Raw genomic sequence first — 22502 nt, forward strand, 5'->3', positions numbered from 1 at the left:
TGCTGCTTGGCCCACACACAGCTTCCATGGCTTCTGACCCATACAAGGCTGTCTGCATGCTTAGGGAGCTACAGCTTCCTAACCTGTGCTGCTGTCTGTTCTTAGGCTGGTGTGCATTTTTTTCCTGAATCCTTGGCTGCCTCTTCTTCTTGCTTTATTTTCTTTGCACTTTGTTTTTCCATGTATGCCTTTAGCTTGTTCCCATTGGGCTCCTTTTAGCCTCCAAAGCACAGTTGCCTTTATTGCTGATCTGGCTTGGACCTATACATTCTTCACCTGCATGCTCTTCTCTTCCTGCGTTGTTAGATTGTATATTCCAGAGATTCCAGGACATACCAACACTTGTACAGCTGAACTCCCACCAGGGAGACTTGTGACATCAGAGCACACAGTCACTCTACTGAGCTCTAGTGGGTGTGTCATACTGTGTCATCAGGACTTTTCTTTCTACTTCCCTAGGACGAATAATACTGAGCATCTGTTTTTGGGCGTATTTACAGTCAATACATCTTTGTTGAATTACCTGATTAAGTCTTTGATTCATCTTAAAACACAAGTTGTAAATTTTAAGTTATAATAGCTCTTTATACATTCTCGATACAGCTGTTTGGTGGATACACACTACGCAGTTTTCCTCCAACTCTGTGACATGCATTTTCATTTGTTTTCACCGTACTTTGGTTTTTTTTTTTTTAATAAAATTTGTTGTATGTGGGGTGTGTTGCAAGTATACACCCAGGAGCAAGCTCACATGCACATACCATGGTGCACACTTGGAGATCAGAGGTAACCTGTGGAAGCTGGTTCTCTCCTTCCACCGTGTGGGTCCTGAGAATCTACCTCATCACCAGGCCTGGCAGCAAGTGCTGAGACCCACTGAGGGATCTCACTGACACAACATTTTTGTCTTTTGTGTTCACTGGAAATTTCATCTAATGTATGGATCATCTCCCCCCCCCCCTCCCCTCCCCCAGCTTCTCCTAGAAGCTCTTCCCGCACACCCTGAGAGTTTGTGTGCTCTTAAGAATAACAGCCATCCATCGAGTCCATTGGTACTCTCCATGGACTCTTGAGAATGTGAGCATCCACAGTTGACATATCGGGACCACACCCTTAAAAGACAGTATTCTCCCTCTTCCAGCACCTATCAGTTACCAGTAGCTCCTCAGGTAGGGATGGGACTTCATGCCCACCTCCCCTTTCCACTCTTGAATTCCGCTCTGGCTTGAGCTTGTGCAGCTTTTGTGCATACTGCCACAACCACTGTGAGTTCATGTGCACATTCATATTGTGACTAGAACACTTCCCTTACAGTCATCCACCACACCAGGCTCTTCCAAAGTAATCGCTAAGCCTTGGAGGAAGGGTATGATAATAAATGCCATATTTAGGGCTGAGCATTCTACAATCTCTCGGTCGCTACAGATTGACCAGTTGTGGTCTTTGTGTTTATTATCTAACTGCAAATAAAAGCTTCTGTGTAGAGGGTTAGATAATGCACGGATCTATCATTATAAATAAGTCTTTAGGAGTTGGTTCAATACTATATTCATTTCATTAATTAATGGTGGTATATTCTCTCCTAGCCTAGAGTGTTATTTAGTCACAGGTTCTTGATCCCAGTAATGGCGCCAGGTATGGATTTCATTTTGTGGAGTGGGCTTTAAATCCAATTATAATATAAAGTAGTTGTTACTCCTATAACTTTTGTACCAGTATCGCACCAGTGGGCATGTTTTATCAGACTGGTCAATCTCAAGTTTACAACTAGGTAAGATTCATAGATTTTTTTTTTTACAGGTATGTGAGCATGTGTGTGCATGCCTGTATAATATGTAAGGTTGGGTTGGGGCTCCAGAGCAGAAGTCAAATGGCAACCTGCAGGAGTTTTCTCTATTTTTACTGTGAGAATCTAACAATTAAACTGAGGTCATTGGGTATGTGTGGCAAGTGCTTTTAAAGCCACAGTTTACCTGCTGAGTTACCTGTGCAGCTCTAAGAATTTTGAAGTCTTAAAACAGAATTTTGGGCCGGGCGTGGTGGGGCACACCTTTAATCCCAGCACTTGAGAGGCATGTGGATTTCTGAGTTCGAGGCCAGCCTGGTCTACAGAGTGAGTTCCAGGACAGCCAGGACTACACAGAGAAACCCTGTCTCAAAAAACCAAAAAAAAACCAAACCAAACAAAACAAAACAAAAAAGAAAGCAATTCCAAGAGTTCAAAATTTTGTTGTTGTTGTTGTTGTTTTGTTTTGTTTTGTTTGTTGTTTTTTTTTTTAATAGCCCTGGATGTCCTGGAACTCACTTTGTAGACCAGGCTGACCTCGAACTCAGAAATCTGCCTGTCTCTGCCTCCCGAGTGCTGGGATTAAAGGCATGCGCCACCACGCCCGGCTGGAATTGCTTTCTTATTTGAAGGATTTTTTTGGTTTGTTTTTTTGTGTTTTGAGACAGGGTTTCTCTGTGTGGCCTGGCTGTCCTGGGACTCACTCTGTAGACCAGGCTGGCCTCGAACTCAGAAAGTTGCCTGCCTCTGCCTCCCAGGTGCTGGGATTAAAGGCATGTGCCACCACGCCCGGCTTGAAGGATTTTTGAAATTATTTTATTATAGGGTATAATGCATCTGTGGCACGTGCATGCTATGGCATGCATAGAGAGATAGATCAGAGGACAATTTTGTGGCATCAGTTCTTGCCTTCCCCCTTCATCAGACTTTTAGGGATCAAATTCAGGTCATCAGGCTTATATGGCAAGCATTTTCCTACTGAACCATGCTGGGGAGTGGTTTGTTTTGTTTTGTTTTGTTTTTTAATGGTTTTGAGGTACTGGGGATGGAACTCAGGGCTGTGTGTGTGCTAGGCAAATACTCTTACCTGAGCTATTCTATCAGCCCAAGTTATCAATTTTGATGAGATCTGATTCATTATTTTTTCTTTTATGTTTTATATGCTTTTATTTTCTGTTAGAACACATCTGCCAAGCAAGAGGTGGGAAGATGAGTTAAGGGTAAATCGCTTGCGGTGCAAGCACGAGGACCTGAGTTTGGATCCCAGCACCCACTGAGTCTACCATAAGAAAAGCTGGCTGCAACAGTGGGCATCTGTCACCTCAGCCCTGGAATAGGTGGATCCTGACAGCTCGCTGGGCAGCCAGTCTATCCAAACTAGTAAGGTTCAGATTTCTTTTCAAAAAAGCTAGAAGCTAGAGAAATGGTTCCATGGTTAAAGGCACTCACTGCTTTTAAAAGGAAGAAGACCTCGGTTCAGTTTCCAGCACCCACATGGTGTCTATCAACTGTCTATAACATCAGTTTCAAGTAATCCAGTCCCCTCTTCTGGCCTCCATGGTTACTGCATAAGCACATATGCAGAGGCCCCACTCATACACATAACATTTTAAAAATAATTAATAAAAGAGGTAGAAAGTGGGGCTGGAAAGATGGCTCAGCAGTTGGGAGCACTAGCTGCTCTTCCAGAGAACCCAGGTTCAATTCCCAGCACCCACATGGCAGCTCACAACTGTCTATAACTCTAAATTCCAGGGGATCTGGCAGCTTCACAGACATACATGCAGGCAAAACACCAGCACATAAATTTTTAAAAAAAATTTAAAACGTAGAAAGCAATAGAGGAAGATATGTAGTGTCAGCCTCTGAGCTTCACATATGCAAACATGAGCATGTACGCACACCCCCACTCTTACAAACATATACAACGCGCACTACACACAAGATAATTTTTTTAAAAATGTGATAGGCCACATAAAGCCAGTAAGATATATAATTTTTATGAATGAATAAAATTGGACCATGCACTTAGATATCTTCTTAAACTATCCACAGCACATAGGCCTTATTAATTACCTTTTTCCTTGCAATTGTCCCACACCTGACAAGCAATTTAACAAGGGAAGGTCTGATTTTGGCGCACAGCTCAGAAGGACATAGTCTCTTTTGGTGGAGGATAGTAGCAAGACTGTGAGACAGCTCCTTCTTCACTGTCCATCTGCAGCAGGAAACACTGGATGCTGGCGCTCAACTCAAGGTCACTTTTATTTAGGACCCTACTGGGATGCTACCCACATCTCCCCTCTCTAGCTATACCTTTCTGGAAACACCCCCTTAGGTGCACCAAGAGGTGTGTTTCCATGATGATTCTAAATTCAGTCAAGTTGACAGTGAAGACTACCCACCACACAGGCTGATCCATAACCTAGCTGTTGTATATGCCACAGTGGGCATGGGTGTGCAGATGTATCTGGTGTGCGCTGACTTTTATTCTTGTGAGTGGTATAGTATGATCACATGGAAATTCTATTCTTAGTCTTCCTCGGAAGCTCCATACTGATGTACATAGTGGGTGAACTAATCTGTATCCCTAACAGTGTACAAAGGTTCATTTTTCCACACATCCTTCCAATATTTATTGCTTGTTTTAGTTGTCTTTGTATATTTATTTAGCATGTGTGTACATATACATGCCTTGATGTATATGTCAAGGTCAGAAGACAACTTGTGGGAGAGTCTATACTCTCCTTCTTCTGTGTAGGTCCTCAGACTTGGTTGCAGGTACCTGCTGAGCCATCTCCCTGGACTAGTTTTTTGGTGAGATCCATTCTGGCTTGGGAAAGAAACAGAGAGCAATAACACCCTCATCCTATCAAGCTTTGCCAGGTGGACACCAAACGAGATCAGAAAGAAGAAGAAGAACTAGAGCAATTTTCCTGGTGAACACTGAAGCAACAATTCTCAGTAAAGTATTTACAAACTCCATTCACTAGCACATTAACTAGAATGTACATCAGGATCCTGTTTATTTCATTCCCTGCTGCAAGTATGGCTCAGCACATGCAAATCAGTAAGTGGCAAACAGCAAATAAACAGAACCTAGGGAAAATCACATGATCACGCCAATGAATACTGAAAGGAAATACAGAATAATTTAACAAAATTCAACATCCCATCACAATAACCCCCCCCCCAGAGAACTTATGAATAGAAGACTCACACTTCATCCTAGTAAAGGCTGGATATGACAGACCTATAGCTAGCATTATACATATGGAGTGGAGAAAACTGAAAACTCAAAAACAAGACTGAATATTCTTAGCCAATAAGTTTGAACTGTAATCTTGCTGATGTAATCTGTGCCCCTAAAAAGTATAAAAACTGCTAGTAATAGCCATTCAGGGTCGCCTTCTAGTCACGTGCCTTGAGGGACTGATTAACCTCTTGCTTTTGCATTAAAAAATGGATATTCATCTTTATTTAATATAGTGCTTGGATGCTGAGCCAGAGCAATAAGGCAAGAAAAAGACATAAAGGGTATACAAATACCCTTTAAAGGAAAAAGTATCTGTATTTGTACACAGTGTGAACCTATACGTTAAAGGACTCTTGGACAGTTGGCACCATGGTTAAAAGCATGTGTTGCGCTTGCAGAGCTCCCAGGTTGAATTTTCAGCACTCACATACATAGCAGATTACAGTTGTATATAATCCCAGTCCTAGGGGGTCAGCCTCCCTCTGCAGATACCAGCAAGCACTTGTTGCACATACACACATGCAAGCAAAACACAGGCTCCACCAGAAAAACAGATAACCGCTTTTGACAAATCGGGATACAGAATCATTTAAATATTCATGGTTTTATTTTTCTGTATATGGGTAACAGACACCCTATTTAATTTGGGGAAGTAATTCCATTTACAGTAGCCTTAGTAAAATAAAATACTTCAGAATTAAAACTGATTAAGGAGGGAAAAGATTTTTACAAGGAAAAATTCAAAACACTGAGTCAAGAATTAAGATACTTGAAGATGGAAAGACATCCCATGTTCATGAATCAGCAAAATATATATGTATTAGTAAATGGCTGTATTATCAAAAGTAATCTATAGATTCAAATCAATACCAATCAAAAGTCTAATAACATTCTTCAACAACATAGAAAAATACCCTAAAATTTACATGGAACAACAACAAAAAAAAAAAACCCTGAATATCCAAAACAGTTCTAAGTAAAAAAGATTTCTGGAAGTATTCCCTCCCATTCCTGAGTTCAAATTATATTGTGAAATTAGTATAACAAAACCAGGATTGTACAGACACATAGACTGTCTTAGTTACTTTATATTGCTGTAAAGAGACACCATGACCAAGGCAACTTATCAAAGAAAGCAGTTCCAGGAATTAGAGACCAAGCATTCAAACTTGTGAGCCTGTGGGGACCATTGTAATTCAAACCCCTGCACTGACCAATGAACTAGAATAAAGGACCCAGGGGAAAAGAAAAAGCCCACAGAGTCTTGTGATCAAAAGCCAAAAGACCAATGTGGAGGTTTTTGTTGTTATTGGTTTGATTTGATTTTTCTTTTTTCTGTGCAGCCCTGGCTACCCTGGAACTCACTCTATAGACCAGGCTGGCCTTGAACTCACAGAGCTCTCCTTGCCTCTCTCTTGAGTGCTAAGATTAATGGTGTCTTAGTCAGGGTTTCTATTCCTGCACAAACATCATGACCAAGAAGCAAGTTGGGGAGGAAAGGGTTTATTCGGCTTACACTTCCATGCTGCTGTTCATCACCAAAGGAAGTCAGGACTGGAACTCAAGCAGGTCAGGGAGCAGGAGCTGATGCAGAGGCCATGGAAGGATGTTCTTTTCTGGCTTGCTCAGCCTGCTCTCTTATAAAACCCAAGACAACCAGCCCAGAGATGGTCCCACCCACAAGGGGCCTTTCCCCCTTGATCACTAATTGAGAAAATGCCTTAGAGTTGGATCTCATGGAGGCATTTCCTCAACTGAAGCTCCTTTCTCTGTGATAACTCCAGCTGTGTCAAGTTGACACAAAACTAGCCAATACAACTGACCCCTTGTCAACTTGACACACAAACACATCACTAGTAAGCCTCAACCCTTACATTCTTATTCATCCCCAAGGTCTAAATAACTTTAAATGTCCCACAGTCTTTACATATTCTTAAAATTTCAATCTCTTTAAAATATCCATCTCTTTTAAAAATCCAAAGTCTTTTTAAATTAAAAGTCTCTTAACTGTGGGCACCACTAAAACATTTTCTTCCTTCAAGAGGGAAAATATCAGGGCACAGTCACAATCAAAAGCAAAAATCAATCTCCAACCGTCCAATGTCTGGGATCCAACTCACGATCTTCTGGGCTCCTCCAAGGGCTTGGGTCACTTCTCCAGCCATGCCCTTTGTAGCACACGCGTCATCCTCTAGGCTCCAGATGCCTGTACTCCACTGCTGCTGCTGTTCTTGGTGGTCATCGCATGGTACTGGCATCTCCAAAACACTGCATGACCCCTTCAGTCCTGGGCCTTCAATTGCAACTGAGGCTGCACCTTCACCAATGGCCTTCCATGGCCTCTCACAGTGCCAAGCCTCAGCTGCTCTGCGTGACCCTGTCATGCCTTCAAAACCAGTACCACCTGGGTGACCCTTACACATTACCAAGTCCCGCTGCAGCAGGAGTACAACCTTGGCCATCTCTGGAACACAGCCTCTTTGTGCTTTCAGAAAACACTTCCCAGAAGATGTCACCTCAATGATACTGGTCTCTTCTTAATCACCGCCAATTTCTTAGCTCCAGCTAACCAGTATCAATAGTCCCTCCCAGTAATGCAAAGTTTTTGCTTTGGTAGTTCTGGTATCTTGTTAATCACAGCTGATTCTTCAGCCCCAGCTAACCAGAACTACAGAATCTTCACAATCAAAACAGCAATGGCCCTGAAAAGAGTCTTTAATTTTCCCTCTGAAATTTCACAAACCAGACCTCCATCTTCTGCAGTGTTCTCAACATTATCTTCCAAGCTCCTACACAACATCCGACAGAGCTCTTAACAACGGATGGATCTTCAAGCCCAAAGTTCCAAAGTCCTTCCACAGTCCTCCCCAGAATATGGTCAGGTTGTCACAGGAATACCCCACTCTGCTGGTACCAATTTGTCTTAGTCAGGGTTTCTATTCCTACACAAACATCATGACCAAGAAGCAAGTTGGGGAGGAAAGGGTTTATTCGGCTTACACTTCCATGCTGCTGTTCATCACCAAAGGAAGTCAGGACTGGAACTCAAGCAGGTCAGGGAGCAGGAGCTGATGCAGAGGCCATGGAGGGATGTTCTTTTCTGGCTTGCTCAGCCTGCTCTCTTATAAAACCCAAGACAACCAGCCCAGAGATGGTCCCACCCACAAGGGGCCTTTCCCCCTTGATCACTAATTGAGAAAATGCCTTAGAGTTGGATCTCATGGAGGCATTTCCTCAACTGAAGCTCCTTTCTCTGTGATAACTCCAGCTGTGTCAAGTTGACACAAAACTAGCCAATACAAATGGCATGCACCACCACTGCCCTATTCAATATGTCTTTTCAAACAAATGGGTCTGTGAAAACCAGACAAACTGGGCATTTTATCATAGAAGAGAGAAACCAGATCCTTGTCAAGTGTACAGAAGTGATTCAAAAACTGTAAGTCCTGAAAATTTGAAAACAATATCCAATGTAGGCACAAGCAATGTTTCTGAATACATTTCGAACAGCTCAGGAGATAGTAGAATTGATACATGGGATGTAGGAAATTAAAAACAAAACAGTTGTGCATAGCAGAAGAAATGATCATGAGATTGAAGAGGCAGACTAAAGGATGACAACAGCCTTTGACATATTTCATCTGACAAGAGATTAATATCTAGAATATATAAGAACCCAAAAGAACAGATTGGACAGTTCTCAAAGACTTACAAATAGCCAATGTGCATTTAAAAAAAAATGCTTAGAATCCTTTACCATAAAGCAATGAGCAGATCAATTTTCAAAATCTATGTTTCTCTCCACGTCTCTATTTTATGCAAATATACTATCTTTTTTTGTGTTGTTTTGTTTTGTTTGTGTTTGTTTGAAGACAGTGTTTCTCTGTATAGTCCTGGCTATCCTGGAACTCACTCTGTAGATCAGGCTGGCCTTGAACTCAGAAATGCGCCTCCCTCTGCCTCCCAAGTGCTGGAATTAAAGGCATGCACCACCAATGCACAGCACACTGAAAATTGTTAAATCTTCAAACTTCCTTTAATTGTTGCCATAATTGGGTATAAATCCCTCATCTTTATAGTTTATTGTCTTTATTTCCCATTCATTATTATAACCTTTTTTCATCTTTTTTGTGCTTTCTTTTTCTAACTCCTTGTATTTGTTAGCTGTTTTTAAGTGTACATGTGAATTTTAAGTGTATATGGGAATTGTGATAATAATATATAACTTTACTTTAAAGAAATATCACAGAGCTGGAGAGATGGCTCAGCAGTTAAGAGCACTACTGCTCTTCCAGAGGTCCTGAGTTCAATTCCCAGCAATCACGTAGTGGCTCACAACCATCTGTAATAAGATCTGTTGCCTCTTCTGGTGTGTCTGAGGAGAGCCATAGTGTATTCACATATATTAAATAAATAAATAAATAAATAAATAAGCCTTTTCTAAAAAGAAAGAAAGTCATAGCTGCTTATAGTATAGACTCCCTACACAGTGTGCGTCCTCCCTCTCCAGCACAGCCCCTCACAGGGAGGTGCTCCCCTCCTTCTCCCCCCTTTTATGTTACTTTTCTCATATATTTTACTCATATCTATGCAACAAATAATATGTTCTAGTTACTTTTGCTTTAGTGAATTGCATTTATGACAGCTTTTTTGTGATATAATTAAACACTATGCAATTAACTATTTTACATACAATATATGTTTTGAGATATAGTCGTGTCATATGCCCAGGCTGGCCTTGGACTCCCGTTAGCAATTCGAGTCCCGGGATACAGATGTGCAACACCATGTACAGCTTAGAGCTGCTCATTTAATGTCTTCTATGGACTCACAGATCACAAGCATTACATTCTTAGACAGTCTTCACCATCCCAAATGAAACCTCAACTCCTGTAATGGTCATCCCACTTTCCCACCTCACCAGGTGCTAGATGGCCTCCATCCGACTTGGTATCTCTAGATTTATCTGTTGTGGACGGACACGCTGCAGTTGGGATCTTTGGGACTGACTATCTTTTCTTACCATAATGCTAATAGCCTTCATAGGTTTGTAACATGTAATTCATTTCATTTTCTTACCAAATAATATCATTGTGTGAACAGGCTGCTTTAGTTTGTGGATTTTTCGTCTGCTATGGTTTGTTTGCTTGCTTGTTGTGAATAGTGCTGCTATTGAAGGTTTTGTGTGATGCTAGCTTCCCATTTCTCTGTAGCAAATGGCTAACAGCACCGCCATCCCCAGGTTTAGTTTTTGATCAGCTCCCAGACTGCTTTCTCAAGTGGCTGCACCATTTTATGTTCCCACCTGCAGTACACGTGACTTCTAGTTTCCATCCTTACCAGCACACAGGCCTGGTCTTCTAACTTTCTGCCCATTTAAACGGATGTAGAGTCATATCTGCCAGCAGGTTTGATTTGCATTCCTGATAGCCAGTGATGTCATTAATAAAAGTCTTAGCAGTACACATAGCTGCTTTGCACTCCTCTGTGCACAGTTTGCAGTGTCCCCTCCTTGGCAGAGATCCCTGGTCCCTACCTGATGTCATTCTTACCGTCTCTCCGTACTCAGGTCTCCTGGGTGCTAGCTCCTTTCAGCTCCTGAACACCTGGAACTGTCTCACCATTTTGTGAAAGGCTTGTGGTGAGTTTGGAAGTTCAGATCGCTGCCTTGCCCTTTCCTTTGTGTGATCTCCATATCAACGCTTGCCTGCCACTGCGTTCTGTGGTTGCCCTGCAGTCTCCTGTTGCTCTTAGCCTTCCTCAGGATATGACGTGCTCTTTCCCCAGCTGCTGTCAGTGGTTCTGAACTATGCCTAGTGCACCTTTCTGTCTCACAGAGAATCTGCTTCCTGGAGGTTTCATCTCAAAGTACGCAGACTGTTTATGCAGATGACCATCTTTCTCCTTCCATCACCCCAGTGGCACAGTTAAGGTGTCAGGGGCTTGTTATCGTACTAATCGATACCTGTTCATAGTTTACTTTCTCTGCTTCAGTTTGAATGACTTGTATTGCTAAATTTTCAAAAGAGCAGTACACTTATTTGGGGGTGGTCATCTGTACCACAGTGCGTGCATGGAGGTCAGAGGACAAGTTGGTGGGAGTCGGTTCTCTCTTGCCACTGTGAGGGTCCTGAGCACTGAACTCAGGCTGTCAGGCTTGACTGCGAGTGCTTTCTCGTCAGCCCATAATGCTAAGTTTTAAGTTCTGTATTCTCCCTCTTAAACAATCTGCTACTAGCCCACTGAGTGCACTTTCTGTCTTAAATACTGTGGGTGCCAACGTAAGGAGTGGATCTTAAGGCGCCCTTCCCAAGCACCTGTTCTTAACATATAGAATGCAGTCGTGACTGGTGGTTTAATCCATGTCTAGTTCTGTCCTCTGTGTTTGTTCTTTCTGGTCAGTTTCTACTACCACCCTCCCTATAATGCCCTCCCCCATAATGCTTTCCCTATAATTCCCTCCCCCACATTGCCCTCTCCCATAAGGTGCCATATTCCCTGAGAGTTTTTGGTTTTTAATTTCAGTGTGACTTTGTTAGTGTGCTTAGAGTAAGTAGAGATGTCCACATGGCAGGGAAGGACAAACTTCACTTAAGCCTCTCCCAAGCTGGCCATCTGAAGACTGCAGGCAAGCTGCGTTCCCCTGACCTAACTTGGCCCCTAGAAGGTTTTGTTTGTTTGTTTGTTTGTTTGTTTGTTTTAAAGATTTATTTATTTTATGCATATGAGTACACCACCATTGATCTCTTCAGACTCACCAGAAGAGGGCATCAGACCCCAGTACAGATGGTTGTGAGCCACCATGTGGTTGCTGGGAATTGAACTCAGGACCTCTGGAAATGCAGTCAGAGCTCTTAAGCGCTGAGCCATCTCTCCAGCCCTAGACATTTTTTTATACATGACAAGAAAGTGAGTGAGCCATTCTGATATTCTGAGTCAAAGGTGCAGGACAGTGCTTGCTGTACGTCCTGCTGTTAGTTTCATCTCAAGGGGTCAAACAACTTTAGATCTGTGTGGGTTTCTGCTCTCATGTTCTCCCTATCCTAAAGCATTTCCTCATGCCAGGTTTTAGAGAAGGGAGGCGTTTTCTACCTCAGGAGGCTTCCTTGCATCAGGTCAGTGTGACCAACCCAGATACAGGTCATTAAGCTGTTTAGAGCTGCTGCTCTGACAGGGTCATCACTGCCTGAGCCTCTGTGGAGCACATGGAGGGTTGGATGGGGGCGGGAGTGGAGAAATGACTGCATGGATTGAAGTCTGGGGTCTACAGTTCTTCTCTAAGTCTCTGCTGCCCTTAACTAAAGCAGTGCAGTGCTGCTGCCTGGAGACAAGCCCTGAGAGTTAGAGTCATCAAGGGGTTTCCTGAGGGCTGAGGGCCAAAACACAGGGAGGGCAGGAAGAACCTAGGAAGCTGGCTCTGGGTACCTCTGCACCCATCTGCTTTGTCCTGCCTGCTGTTCTTGTAGCTTTCTCTCAGAGCCAGGATCGAGCCCACAGAGCCAGGCCAATAGAGTCCCAGTTCTGTTGGGACATTTCTGGGTGGCAGATCATCAGGAGTAACTTATAGACCAGAGCCTACCTTACAAGATAAACAAATGAAGCTGGATCGGGGGTCCAAGGCCAGCCTGAGCTACATAAGTGAGTTCTAGACTGTCTCAGAAAAGAGGAGGAGGAAGAGGAGGAAAAAAAAAGCCCAGGTTTCAGATGAAACAGATAAAATGCTGTTTCTTCTCTGTCTCTTGTCTGTGGTGACCACACTGATCCTAAAAATAATCTCTATTCCTGAGGAAATGACTGGAGCGATAGTAACTACTTTGTTGTTGAGTCTGCACACACAGTACCGGCCATGGTGAAATCCTGAGCTGGGGTTTGGGGAAGCCTATCATCTTGTGCCTCTGTGCAACCCCAAAAGTTGAAGCCTGCAAACACAGGGCTTTAATGTGAAGAGAACCAGGGCGATGGAGAGGTGATTCATTGCTTGAGAATGTCTACTGCTCCTAGAGGCCAGCACCCATGTCTGTGGTTCACAACAGCCTGTAAGTCCAGCTCCAGGGAATCCAATACATCTGGCCTCTTCAAGGCACCGTAGTCAAGCACAAAGACATACACAAACGTGATTAAAACAAATCATAAAAGTGGATAAGATCACTAACACCCAACACTGAGGGGAGAGTGGTTTGCTGGATAGTACCAGACCAACCTGTAGCTATAAAAAGGAATACTGGGTGCTCTACTGGCACTAGCATGAAGCTGTTGGTGAGCACACAGATGAAGAAGGGGCTGTGGTCTCCGGCTTTGAGTTTGCTTCTTCAGCAAGCAGAGCAGCAGCACCCACAGCTGCTGTCTTACAGGAGTGGAGAAAGACTTGGCTCTTTTCACATTTCAGATGAAAACCACAGCAGAGAAGAAGAAGATGAGCCCCGGGCTAGTGTCAGTCATGGTCTTCCCAGCACACACCTGTCACCAGGTAAGATTACTAGTTCCGACTAAAATAGCTACTTTGAAATGCCAGCTCTTTGTGGTCCTGCACCTTGGTATTCAGTGTCTGATCTTGGTCTACTCGTGTCTATCATGCTTTCTGAGTTCCTCATATTGAGGAATTCCCTCTGACTCCCTTCAGGTTGAACGTTACGGTCCCCAGCACCATAGCCAGAAGCACCCTTGTGATTATGCCGCTGCTTGTGGTGTAAGCCCCGAGGACCCAGCGTTCTGGCCAGACACGTGACTTCACACAGCCAACCTTCAAGGTAAGGGGTCCTCAGGTCTTGTGGGTAATGGTTCAGCTTACTGTTTGCTCTGGAGTGTGCCCTGTGCGTGGTCTCTGATGAAGTGTGAATCAAGCTAGCTTAGGTTGTGACCCCATCTTCTTTCCAGAACAGTGTGCCTCAGCTGCCCTAACCACAGGCCCACGATCTCGCTGGGGTTTCCAGAACGGTGTGCATTCATTCGGCTATACAAACCGCAGGCCCGAGATCCTGCAGGGCTTCCTCACGCCATGCTTCTCCTTCTGCTTGCGCCACAGATATTTGCTGACTCCATGTTCTGTGAAGAACCAGAGCCAGGCAATACACAGAAGATCTGCCAGCCCTGCAGCAGTTATGGGTAACCTTGTTGCCCTGAAGTCTTGCTCTGTGCCTGTGAGACTCTAGGGCTGTTTAGCACACATTGTCCTCACTGTCTGTTATAGTTTAAGTATAAAATGTCCAGAGTTCCATGTGCTTGAATAGCTGCCCCCCCCCTTCTGGGGACCTTATAAATACTTCTAGACTTAGAGCCTAGCAGGCCGAGGTGGGTGTGCCCTTGATGGTTGTAACCAGACCTGCTCCAGTGCTCTCCTGTCTCCTACTTGCCATGATGAAACATTCAGGTGCCATGTCTTCCCACCATGAAGTATTTCCTGAAAGTGTGAGCCAAAGCAGACCTTTCTTTCCCCCGTGGACTTTTCCTCTGTCAAGTACTCTGTCACAGTGCTGAGGTACCAATGACTTCTCACAAAGGCCATGTCTGCCAAAGACCAAGCACACTGGAGCAACCCCTGGACCCTCAGGCTCCTTGACCAGTTACTAGTGAGAGAGTTCAGATACCTTCAGGCTTTCAGAAACTACAGCACTTGAGACAGTGCCAACAATACAGCCAGAGTGGAGACGTGAGCTGTGGGGTAAGAGGACACTGGGCACCATGTGAAGACCTGTCTGCACACAGCCTCTGAGAAGTCCCCTAGCCACCCACCTCCGTCCTGGCATCCTCCAAACACAGGCAAGCCTCTTTTGCTGGAGCCTTTTACTGCTTAATGTGGACTTTACAAATGAGAGAATGTAGTCTCTCTGAGTCTGGCTGTTTTGCTTAATATAATGATCTCTTAAAATATCCTGACTTTATCCTTTATGGGTGGGTGAAGCGCCACTGTGAACACACTGCATAATCTTCCTTTCTGCATCTGTGCAGACACTGACACTGGGTTATAACTAGACTGTTGCGAGTAGTGCTGCAGTAAACACGGTGCACAGGCGTTGCAGTGTGCTGGTGTAGGTTCCTTCCAGAATGTTCAGAAGCAAGCTGGTTGGATCCTATGAGGTTCTGTCTATAGTTTCCTTAGGACCTCCATGCTGATCTCCACAGTGGTGGCAGTAGTTTGTATCCTGGCCAGCGGTAGTAAGTGCCCCTCTCCACAGCATCCTCGGCAGTGAGAAGGTTGGGATGGAGTCTGGTATAGCTTTGGCTCGAAGTCCCCTGATGGGTAGGGACCCTGAACACAGTCACATACTCACATGTTTATTAGTACTTCATCAATTGAGAGCTGCTCATTTGTGCTTTGAAGTAGGATTGTTTGGGGTTTAATTTTGTAAGTTTTTGTATATTCTAAAGACTGCCCGCATGTTACGTGTTGTCTCAGTGAAGGTGTCAATCGCTGCAATATACCACAACCTAAAGCAACTTGAGAAGAACGGCTTATCAATAAATGACTCCCAGGTCACAGTCCACTATCAGGGACGTCAGGGTAGGGAATCAAGGAAGAAACCTGGCATTATTTTATGTATAGGTGTCTTGTCTGCACATATACATAAGTGCACCCCATGCATGCAGTATCCACATGCAGTATCCACATGCAGTATCCACATGCATGCAGTATCCACATGCATGCAGTATCCACATGCATGCAGTATCCACATGCAGTATCCACATGCATGCAGTATCCACATGCATGCAGTATCCACATGCATGCAGTATCCACATGCATGCAGTATCCACATGCATGCAGTATCCACATGCATGCAGTATCCACATGCATGCAGTATCCACATGCAGTATCCACAGAGGCCAAAGGAGGCCTAGTTCCCCTAGAACTAGAATTGTGAATGGTGGTGAGCTGCCGAGTCAGCGCTGAGAACCCAAGCCGCGTCAGAGCAACAGTAATTCTGAGTGGGATTATCTCTCTGCCTTTCTCAGCACGCGCATGTGCTGATGTGTATGCTGTTCCCTTGCAGATTTACCTCATATCAGAGTATTCTGGTAGAATCCAGGGTATGTGTAGCGTGGTATCATGTCCACTGCAAACAGGAATGGATGGGGCTCTTGTGCTACTATCTAAGGCCTTCCCTCCTGTTTCTTCCTTCTACCCTGCTGCTGTAGCTAAGACTCAAGTACTGTATTGAGTCTCTCTCTCTCTCTCTCTCTCTCTCTCTCTCTCTCTCTCTCTCTCTCTCTCTCTCTCTTCTCTCTCTCTCCTCTTTGGTTTTTTGAGACAGGGTTTCTCTGTGTAGCCCTGGCTGTCCTGGAACTCACTCTGTAAAACAGGCTGGTCTCAAACTCAGAAATCCACCTGCCTCTGCCTTCCAAGTGCTGGGATTAAAGGCATGTGCCACCACCGCCTGGCTTGAGCAAGTATTCTCTTCCTGGCTTCAGAGGAAATGTTTTTCATCTTTCCCTACTTAGTACAATGTGCCTTTTGCTCTGAAACAGTCTTATAACACTGAGAAGTGTTCCTACTATGCTTAGGTTTTTTGTGACTTTTATGTAGAATGGGTATTGAACTATATTAAAGGCTTTATCTGTATCAAGATAACTATGTAATGTATGTCCACGAGGTAATAATTATGTGGCTAATTGTATCTCTACTGTATCAGGAATCAACTGAAAACCAAGCATCCGGGCATGCCAGCGTGGGGTTTTCTTGGTTGCATCGTTCCAGGTGGGAAGAGCTGTCCCAATCCAGGCCACACCTTCTAGTGGCATCACACATAAAGACCACAGAAGAAGGGAGCTTTTGCTTTTTGCCTGTTAGCACGCGTTCTCCTTTGCATATTCATCTGTCCTGTTGATGAGACAGACATTCCTTCTATGGTATCAGAGCCGACTTCTTCGGGATTCCAGCAGATGTAAGACCAACAGTTATCTTGGAATCTTCCATGGCTCCAGCTCTAGATTGGGACTGCAGAGACGTTCAGTTTCACAGACTAAGCGACTACTGGACTCTTGGTCTTTCTGTCAGGAGACAGCTACTGTTGGACTGTCCAGAGCACAGCCTGTAAAATGTTCTAAATCTCATATATATGTACACATTGCACTTGTGTGTGTGTGTATACATGTGTTTTCATTCAGTCCACTAGTTTTGTTTTCTACAGTACCCTGACTAAAACAAGGATTGTTTTTTTAAAGATTTATTTATTTATTATATGTAAGTACACCGTAGCTGTCTTCAGACACCCCATAAGAGATTCAGTTATCATTACAGATGGTTGTGAGCCACCATGTGGTTGCTGGGATTTGAACTCAGGGCCTTCGGAAGAGCAGTCGGTGCTCTTAACCACTGAGCCATCTCTCCAGCCCTAAAACAAGGATTTTTAGTTTAAGACAAAGTCTCACTCTGTAACCCAGTCTGGTCTCAAAGTTGTGCCAGTCCTTCTATCAGGAGCATTGAGATGATGTGTGTGGGGCACTAGGCCTGCTTTCCTTGAGACTCTTTCATATTGTACATTTATAGACCTGTGTGTATTGAGCTATCTTTGTAGAATTAGAATTAAGCCGACCTGATCATGGTGTATGCTCTAACATGATGCTGAATTGACCTTGCAGGTGTCTCATGGAGGGTTTTGGTACCCAGGTTAATCAGGGGAGTGGGTGTAGTTTGCTTTGTTGTTGCATTCTCACGAAGTCTTGGCAGCAGGCTACCCACGGGCTCTGTAAGTTACTTTGGTTTCATTCTTTCCCTTTCTACTTTATGGAATAATTTGAGGTGCATTGCTATAAGGTCTCTGCGGGTCTATAAGAACTCAGTGGTGGCAAAATCTAGTCCCTAGTTTTTCTTTTCAGCTGACTGTTATTACTGCCTCAGTCTCATTGCTCATTGTAACTATGTAAGTTGTTTGTTAGGTTATCTGCACGTAACATGTTATCCATTTCTTCCTGATTTCCTGGCTTGTTACAGTATAGGTCTTCTAAGTGTTTCCTAAGGCCCTTTGAGTTATTAGTATTTGCCGTAGTGTCCTCCTCTCCCAAGTGTTAAGATTATTGATTTGGGTCTTCTCTCCTCTGACTAGCTTTGTTGAGTTCGTCAATCTTGTCTACCTTTTCAAAGAACCAACTGTTTCTTTCATTGTTTGTAGTTTTGTCTCCTGCTCATTAAATTGTCCTGGCGTCTCCCTGTTTCCATCTAGTCTTAGGTTTGGCTTTTCCTGGATCTATGTGTTTGCAGCATTTGAGATCTCTCATGTTTTTATGTAGGTACTTGCTATATCCTAAAGGTTCTGATTAAGCTTGCTTGGTTTCGTTCGGGTTGACTACAGAAACTTTAGCTTTACAGTGCTTGTTTGCTAGCTCCTAGCTTCTAGTTTATATTTTCCCATTATAAGACACAAGACACCATTTTAATCTTTTGTATTGTTATTATTTTGTTACATTATTTTCTTTTCGGTTCAAATTTGTGTTCCACGGTGGTTGTGTAGACCGCTCCGGGAATATCTGTTAAGCCCATGTGATCGACAGTGACGTGCAGCAGGCCAGGCTTCTTCACCTGGCCCATGTCTTAGGGCGGTGGCAGAGGTTGGCACTGTTGTCGCTTCTGGATCTGTCCCTTTAGGTCCACCAGCGTCATGCAATTAGATGAGCATATGCGTATAAGCCTTCCACCTTTCTGAAGGGCTGTTCCTTTTGTTTCTATGTGGTAAGATTCCTCATCTTTTCTAATCTTAAGTCCATCTTGTCCTCCAGGAAGGTCCCCTATGCTTGCTTTGCCTTCCCACTGCTTAGTGTATTGTATTCCATCACAACCAAATCAGTGTCCTTTAAAAACACACCACGTTTGCTCTTTTAACCCAAGAGTATATCAACAAACCTCTTAGTGTTGAACTGCCCTTGAAAACTTTTGTTCATGCATACTGACATTTTAACACACTGAAAAACCAACCTGATATTTCGTTCAGACCAGTTATGCATCCTGTATAAGCCATCCTCAATTTGGGTCTCCTAGTCACAACTAAACCTAATAGTAATGGGGCAGTTTTGGCATTAGGATCCTGCTTCATTCAAGTTGTATAACTTGTAATGGTTTAAACAGCAAGGAACTATTTGGTCCTTGAATGGTTTGATAGACACTGTAGGACTCTATCCCTAACATGTTTTTAGTGCCTTTTCTTTTGAACAATTTATCTTGCAGTTTCTTCAATGGGCTATTATTGTAGGACTTCTCAAAGATCCTGTTAGTGTTCAGTAAGACTTGGAGACTTGTAATATAGTTCAAAGCTTAGGCCTTTTGCTGGGGTGGTTTCCCAGCTAACTTTTAAACTTAGCCTGGCTATTCTAGCCTACACCCTGACATGTGGCTAGCTCTATACCTCTCTGCTCCAGCTCCAGTTTGGTCCATTTGTTTCCTGCAGTGTCTGCTTTCTTTCCCTGTGAAACTCTCTGCCCAGAAGTTCCACCCTCATACTTCCTGCCCCAGGTATTGGCTGTCAGTTTTTTATTACAACCCATCAGCAGTGAGACAACACCTGACAGTCTTAGGTCACCTTTAGGCAGGTGAGGAAGGATGGACATTTACATACAGAAAATCCGGTGATGGTCATAGGAATGACAACACCAAAACCCTGCCAGCACTTAGCTATCTGCCAGTGTAGAATTAACAATGGAAAATACAGAGACACACCTTAAAACAATTAGAGGAAGGTCATCCCAAGCGGGTATTGCTTTATCCAAGTAGTCTACCGTTCCTAGAGTCCCTCTGCAGTCTATGGAGGCTCATGAACTTATTAACAGAGACAATACATATTATATATTATATATTATATATTGGTTTTTTGAGACAGGGTTTCTCTGTGTAGCCCTGGCTGTCCTGGAACTCACTCTGTAGGCCAGGCCTGCCTCTGGCTCCCGAGTGCTGGGATTAAAGGCGTGTGCCACCACACCCAGCTCACATATTATATTTTTTAAACACCTTAAATTGTATTTGTGTATATGTGCTGTGCACATGTGGGGCTGCACATGAGCCATGGTGTACATGTGCAGGTCAGAGAATAGTGTGTGTATGTGTGTGTGTGATCCAACTTAGGGTATCAGGACTGGCCTCAGTGCTTTACTGAGCTATCTTTTCTTGCCAGTCCCATGTTAGCATTTTTTTTCTTTCTTTTCTTTTTTGTTTTATATATGAGTACACTGTCCCTGTCTTCAGACACACCAGAAGAGGCATCAGATCTCACTACAGATGGTTGTGAGCCACCATGTGGTTGCTGGGAATTGAACTCAGGACCTCTGGAAGAGTAGTCAGTGCTCTTAACCGCTGAGCCATCTCTCCAGCCCCCACCCCCACCCCACGTTAGCATTTTTATTGGGTTCTTCTTTATATCAAGATGTCTTTTAGAGTTAAATATTTGGCCTTCTTACTTTGTCTTTTGTTAAAGATATGCTAATCAAAGATAGGGTTTTTGTTTGGTTGGTTTTTTGAGTTTCTCTGTGTAGCTCTGGCTGTCCTGGAACTCAGAGATCCAGCTGCCTCTGCCTCTGAGTGTTGGTAGTGTGTGTCATCACTACCCAGTCAATGTAGTCTTTTTAGAGAACTCAGTTACCACTATAAACAAAAACTGGAGCCAGGCAGTGGTGGCGCACGCCTTTAATCCCAGCGCCTGGAAGGCAGAGGCAGGCGGATTTCTGAGTTCAAGGTCAGCCTGGTCTACAGAGTTCCAGGACAGCCAGGGCTACAAAGAGAAACCCTGTCTTGAAAAACCTAAAACACACACACACACACACACACACAAAAACCCTGGAAATTTCTATTCCTAAATTCTGTCAGTTCTTTCTCATTAAGTTTTGTTTTTTTCTAGATACTTTAGTATCCAGCTCACTCGTTTTAATTCTTTCTGATGTAGTTTTTTTAATTCTTTCTGATGTAGTGACAGCATTCTAGCAATGACTTTTCTTCTGATTACAGCACTGGCCTCACCACAAAGCTTTGTATATGCTCATTTTCATCAAACTGAAAAACTGGTTTCTCTTTGAAAAGTGTTCTAAAATTTACAAGTAGTTACATTTATTTTCTGTTTGGATATTAGTTATAATTTTATTTCAGTATAGAAGGCAGTCTGGGCAGTTGCTACTAAATCTCTGAGGGAAGTGGAACAGGGTTTTAACCGACTTTCACAAAATGGCTGTGGACTTAAACTACAGTATTTGCCATAATATAGAGAGGAATGAGATTTTAAACTTCACCTTTGAGTTTGGGTCTTCTTAACCCGACTAGTGCTGAAACAGTTTTAAACAAAGTATTTCAGATGTCACACAGCTAGTGTGAGTCATCCTTGTCTCGTGCAGCTATGGCTGCTATGTGCTCTGCAGCTATGGCCCACTCTCTCCAGGTTGCCCCCTGGTAGCTGCGCCTCCGCAAACAAGGTCTCAGTGCTGTTCTGATGCCATCCAGTACTTGAAGACTAAGGTTAGGGTCTAGTCTTTGACCCAGGTGAGAGGCAATGACTCCTGAGAAACGAAGTCACCACTTCCCATCTGATGGGCATTTGCTGTAATCCTTCCCTGCAGAAGTCATGTCTGCTTCCTCCAGAGGCCTTTGCCTTTAGCTTTCAACTCAGCAAGATGCTGATTAAGAGACCAAACATAACATCCTGGGGAACGGCAGCTGCCGTAGATCACAAGCAACTCGGTGGCCAAGTAGGTGCTCGACAGAATCAGACAACATCCTGCAGTCGCAGACACAAACCGTGTTTGTACTTTACCAGACTGGACCAAACTGGATTGTAATATGCAAGACCTCAGGGCTAGCTGGGTTTGGGATGAAAACTACCCCCGTCGGAAGTCTGCTGATGGAGGTGGGCACTCAGCACCCTCCCTGGCTCTAAATCCTGCTCTCCTCCTCTGTAGAAGGATGCTGTCATCTGCCTGCATCTCTGTGACTGTCATTACAGCTTGGCTTCCATACGGTGGCCACCCTGTTTCTTGGTGAGCACTGCAGCTGCTCTGGCAGGTAGAGAGGACACTGACCCAGGAGACTCCATGTAGGTCTCACCTTGGCTGGCTAGCTGTGACAGGCAACTTGGACTGAAAGGGCCCTGCTTTCAAAGGCATATGTAGATGACTGTCCGGCTTGGTCATTTTCATCTGTACTCAGAATTCCAAAGGAGGTGAACTGCAATAAACTTTACTGTGAAACAGATCGTCTTGCATGGAAATTCAGTCTTTTTGAAACTCAACTGGGAATTATATACAGTGGCTTTAGTGGCTGCCATTCACAATATACACGTAACACTGCCATGAACAGAGCTGTATCCTCACTGTAGCAATGACTACATACTATAACTCTTTTTTTGTTTTGTTTTGTTTGTTTTACAAAACAGGATTTCTCTGTGTAGCCCTGGCTGTCCTAGAACTCACTCTGTAGACCAGGCTGGCCTTGAACTCAGAAATCCGCCTGCCTCTGCCTCCCAAGTGCTGGGATGGGCCACCACTGCCCGGAGGCTACAT

The 22502-nt window shown here is 43.9% G+C and overlaps 1 long non-coding RNA gene across 6 annotated transcripts in view; it reads left to right on the top strand.

Moving 5' to 3' along the window:
* Window positions 1-2301: 2301 nt before the first annotated feature.
* Gm31323 overlaps window positions 2302-22502 on the top strand; it is a 46498-nt gene continuing 26297 nt past the window's right edge. For 3 of the 6 annotated variants that reach the window (XR_003951878.1, XR_876278.2, XR_876279.2), the window contains exons 1-3: window positions 2302-3166; window positions 13429-13509; window positions 13663-13789. This is a non-coding gene — a long non-coding RNA (predicted gene, 31323). Of the gene's footprint in view, window positions 3167-13428; window positions 13510-13662; window positions 13790-13916; window positions 15697-22502 lie in introns of those variants that run through there. The other 3 variants (XR_001781887.2, XR_385079.4, XR_876276.3) reach the window with 3 other exon arrangements.

This window comes from Mus musculus, chromosome 16 (assembly GCF_000001635.26).
Source record: "Mus musculus strain C57BL/6J chromosome 16, GRCm38.p6 C57BL/6J".
Classification (NCBI taxonomy): domain Eukaryota; kingdom Metazoa; phylum Chordata; class Mammalia; order Rodentia; family Muridae; genus Mus; species Mus musculus.